We start from the raw sequence: 5,761 nt of genomic DNA, 5'->3' as shown, positions 1-5,761 counted from the left end.
CTATATCATTCCTTGAACAATAAGCTATATCCTTGCTGAACAATAAGCTATATCATTCCTGAACAATAAGCTATATCCTTGCTGAACAATAAGCTATATCATTCCTGAACAATAAGCTATATCCTTGCTGATAATTCCTCCTCCCTGCTGATAACTTCATTTCAATTCATTGCTAACTCATATTGTCCAGTTGATTGAAAATGAAATCATAATCATTCAACATTTATTTAGATTTGTTCAAACAGAAAAACCGGATAAGTTTCAATGGAGTTATAACTTAGTCCATCTCAATTACATTGTAAATCTATAACAGTGACAGTAATCTAACATTCCGGAAAATGCTAATCGATTAAATTGGTATTACCTTCTGACTGCTATTATTCTCATTTTCGAAAGGATTTATTAATAATAATTACCGAATTTATAATTGTCATCTTTCTCTTATCCTCATTTCTTGTCATTTCAGGTGCATATGAAAATGCGCCAAAATAATTTATTACGAATAATTCAAATTAAAGGTAACTCAAAAGGGCTAATCTTCAATATGAATATGCTTGCATCAAATATAATACTCGATTAATCATTTAACAGTATTATTAATTTTTAAATAATTATACAATTACTTCTTCTTGTTGCTCTTAGATTTGTTAAATATTTTTATTTTCATTTTGTTAATTCGTTCAATTAATATTTTTTTGTTTTTTGAAAAAACATACTACTGCTTATAATGACATTCGTCGTTATTTGATATTTAAAATGCGACACAAACTTATTCACCTTTTTTATATCACTGAAGGAAGTTTACATAATTACTGACATATAATAATTAGGTTATAAAAAGAAAAAGAAAGAAAACAAAATATAAGTTATTGAGTGACAGATAAGCTGTGATTGATAACGAAGAGGACTATTTAATCAATTAATTCTTCCGTGATTCTGCTAATAAGGCTTCAAAGGTAGGAATTCGCTTGTAATCTCTATGAATGAAATGTCAGTGCTTGCATTTAGTCACTTAGAAAGCTAGTACTGTCTGAAATTAGTTTATTTGGAAATTTTGCAATCGATTAAACCGAAAACTTTGCAGCATGCATCTTGCAGTAGTCGTGAACTTGGTTGTGTCATCTGAGATTTCACTTATACTTAAGACTATGACAGTGTAATTATTTGATGCTTTTTCGGTTTACATTATATATATATATATATTGGAATTATCAATTGAAGTAAACAAAGTTCCGTCCTGAAATACTTCATTCCAATGATTTGTACGGATTGTAAATCTTTGGCGGAAATGGATGATTCCAAGACCGCAAATAATGAGAAATATTTTGTCGCAAATTTATAATTGTTAAAGTTTTTCCACTTCTTTTACCTTAATAATGCAGGAATTAATGCAAACAATTTAGTGCATAAATGATTAAATGGCCTTCAGAATAAAATGTTTATACAAACTTGGGGGAATGAATGATTCCAAATTAAGTATCACCCCGCTCACCGGTAGTTCTTGATATTATGAAAACAAAAAGATTTCTCTAACAACCTACTTTTGTAATGACTGTTTAACTAAAATAGCTAAGAGGTAATTTCAGGTTGTTAATTGTTGTAATATTGCATTTTGTTAGGTTTTTTTTTTTTTTTTTTTAAATTTGGGACAAATGGCAAATCTCTTCAACATTCAATTGCAGACTGCACATCATTTGATAGAATGTTTAATGATATAAAGAAACTATTGAAATTTTTTTCTTCCAATCATTGACTCGTAGATGTGATTAAAAGTCTAAAATCTTCAATTGATATGTTAAGCATTAAGTAAAATAAAATTACCGAAAACTTTCAGATCAAAGAAATGTTGAAAGGAATATGCTAATTCATGACTGGAACTTAAATTTATCAAAATTAATCATTCCAAACTTCAACTGGATTGATTTGATTGTTAGAAACAATCAGTTGGATTGCTATCATTTCTTGTAAAATTTTACTTTTACAAAACATTTAATCATTCCAGAACATTCACTTCAATTCCATTAATGGCAAAGTGATAAGTTCAATTTGCAACAGATCTCCAATTCAGTGTCATTATCGATGTCATCTGCTTCATCAAATCATTCAGCTATTTGATCAGTTCAGATTTGTACTACAAAATTGAAAAGCTCAAGTTTAATGCTTAACATTTCGACAAATTGTTTGATAAATGGAAATGTTCAATGTTAATTATCTCTTTCTATTTTAATTCATATTATTAATTGAAAAAATTTCACCCTACTTCTCTTTTTTCCCATTATTTTTTGATGGTAATTGATCAATGATCAATGTTATTATATTTTTATCATCCAAAAGATTTTGCAAATTTCCATTCTATTTCATTGTCTTGTCGTTTACTAATGATAATTGATCGATCGATTGATAAATTTCCTCCCATTTCATCTTTTTAAAAATAAATAAAATTATATTAAACAGAAATGACACGACATCACATCCAATTACTTCTCAAATTATTTCAAAAATTTCGATCTATCAAATTCGATTTAAAGTTTCATCCATAATCTCTTAGATTATCCAATGTTTTTTTTTTGTTTTTTCTGCAAAAAACTTGCAATTTAGAATGGTTTCTTTACTTAAATTAATTGTTTAATTAAATTTAAGCATGAATTTAATATTCATTATGACTCAACCCAGCTACAATCTGTGTATGAACAGAAATTATCTAACTTATCTAAATTGTATCCAAGTTGTCCAAAATTTGTTAAAATTATCAAAGTCTTAGCAAATTTCGTATTTTGATGGCGAAATGAAATAGTTAGATTTGCTGCATATAAGTGAAAATTAATTTTTAATTTACAATAAAAAAGCTTAATAATTTACTGAAATCAAAAAACACGAATAATTAATATGTTAGTAAATGAATTCAATGAAATTTCTGCGAATACTTTCAGTTAAATTATTTCATTTTTTTTTGCATATGAATTGAAATGAATAACTGCGATATATAGAAATGTTTAATTGATATTGGATAGTAATTGATTACTGTACTAAAATTTGCATCCGGTATTAAATTCGTAAAGGATGACGATGGAAAAAGTTTCTTTTTTTTTTGAGGACATAAACTTGTGGGTAGTATTAAAATTGAGAACGATTGCTTAGTTGGCATGGAAAAGATGAAAAATGTTTTGATGGGCCAAAATATTTGGCCAAGTAATATGCCAACAAACGGTATTTTTGAATTAATTGATAGTAATATGAAAATGAATTAATTAATAGCAATATGAAAAATATGGAAATGATGGGAAAAAGTAGATGAATTTTGTCAAGTGTTCAATTTTTTCATTGATTAAATTAAATTTTAAATCAATATTTGTTTTCTATTCATTTAAATTCAAAAATTGACAGAAAAAAAAACTTGGAAAATTTGAATGGAATTCAATGGCGGCATAGTTCATATAGTTTATTACAGGCTACAGTGAAATGATATGATAAACGTATTATCACAATATAAACTCTAAAATGCTCAAATCAAACTTTCAATTCTACTGGAGATGGTTTGCATCTAAACAACAATTACCGGAATCATTACTTTACCAGTGGTACTAAAACTTATACCATTACTGAACCAATAAATGAAAAGGAAACAAGAATTTAAAGAAAATTTTTATAAAGGAAAAAGAAAACTGACCCCAATTAACCGGGGTTAATTACATCACATTTTCTTTTATGGCTATTATTTAATATGTTGATCAAAACGAATATTCTTTTCATTTTAGGCATCAATACAGCACATATAAAGCTATGGCCAGGATTATAACATAAAAATTTGTAACATAAGTAAGGCAATATGGAAAGATTTCAATTTGTTGACAAACCATCTTATGTTGATTTGGCAATTCATTTGTTATTAATGACCTTGTACAAACAGGTAGGTCGTTAAATTTTTTTTCTTCCTTTAGCGATAAAATTTCAATGACTCATTCGTAAAACAATTTTCAGAAGTTTTTAAAATCTCTACAATTTATCTGTACATTTCTTTTTCACAATATATTTGTATAAAGGTAAAATTTTAGCGACGAATTTTGTAAATCGTTTAGCTAATTAAGGTAAATTATATTTTCGAATTTTGGTTTTCGTAGCTAATTTAGGTTTTCGCAATTTTTAATGACAGTTAGATATGATGAATAACTAAATGCAAACAGCATTGAGTTTGTTAATTTCAGTTGACAAATAATGAGAAGATTATTTGAAGTGCCTTTTTTTGAATCGAATGAGTATCATAATTACTAAGTTTTCCGAAGATTTCAAATTTTGGATATTGAAAAATCTAAACGTAAAAGTTTTTCATTGGAAAAAAAAGTAATCTTAAGATCTAAATTTGAAAGTTTAAAAGTAGTCATTTTATTTAAACGAACCTGTTAAATGTTTACCTGTTAAATGATGAATTGATGTGTGTATAGACACGAGACCAACGCTCATTAATCACTTTCTTTTTTTTTTTTAATTTAATGACGGAGAAAATTCCATTCATTTCATTTTCGGTATTTTTCATTTTTAAATTTTTGCGTTTAAATTTCATTTTTTTCAATGCCAATTCATTGCCATTTATTTACCAAATAATGATTTCATTCGAATTATTTCGTGCAAAATTTGTGCCTAAATATTTGCGCTTGTCAATGTTTCAGTGGTCAATGTTTCAGCTAAATGTGTCAACTCTAGCAGTCCAAATGTCGCAAGCTATCATCTGAACTTGACATTTTACATTCTAGTTTTTAGCAATAAACAATGATACATAAGCCAACTGATTATGCTGTTTTGAGAATTGATTTGAAATTGAAAAATAATTTTTAAATTTTTCGATGGAAATTTTTGAATTAAAGTTTTACTCAAACATACGATTCATCCAGAATCATCCGTTCAGAGAATTCTGGGAATTTAGACTGGCTAGATCGAGTGAGCAACCATTATTTTTTAATTGTCTTAGCCACTATCAATTCTTAAGGATTACTTATAATTTACTATTATTTATATATAAATTAGACTTATGTTTACTTTTATTTTTTTATACTTTATTGATTAGTGCCAAGATTTAGCTATCAATATTTCACATAATTAATTTGCACATACTAGAAATGACCATGAAGGATTTTCCTGTTCTAAGTTTTCTAGTACCAGTTGTCCTATTGTCCACTACATAGGCAAATTACTTCACTGGTCAGTTTGCCAAATAATCATAAAAATTTTCCGTCTATCAAACGTTAAAGGTTCAGCTAAACACGGACGTTTCCATTATGAGCAACAAAATATAGTATTTTAATACGTGTAAAGTTGCGAAAATTCTTTACCTTAAAAACATATGCGAATTCTTGCGAATGGTTACGAATTTTTGAGAATCGTCACGAATTCTTGCGAATGGTTACGAATTCTTGAGAATCGTCACGAATTCTTGTGAATCACTATACTATTTTTAAGGCAGAAATTTCCTTTTTTTTCGTCATAATTATGTTGAAATATTATTTTTTTTAAATCAATTTCATCTTTTTTTTCAAGGTGAAAAATTTTTAGAATGTTACTTTCAATTTTAATGTATCTTTTAACAATTCCACTCTCGACGATCCGTAACATATCTGCGGAACAGGTCGATGGATTTAACATATCTATGGAAAAAGCTGCTGTTAGTCTATTAAGTTATAATTGCATACCATGTCTTAATTAATTACCAATGACTTTCTTTGATCAATATATTAACATTGTTATTTTAGAATATATGTCATGCGAAAAA

This window comes from Loa loa (genome assembly GCF_000183805.2).
Source record: "Loa loa unplaced genomic scaffold supercont3.20, whole genome shotgun sequence".
Lineage (NCBI taxonomy): Eukaryota > Metazoa > Nematoda > Chromadorea > Rhabditida > Onchocercidae > Loa > Loa loa.
The sequence above is the reverse complement of the archived record's forward strand: the minus strand, read 5'-3'. Positions refer to the sequence as shown.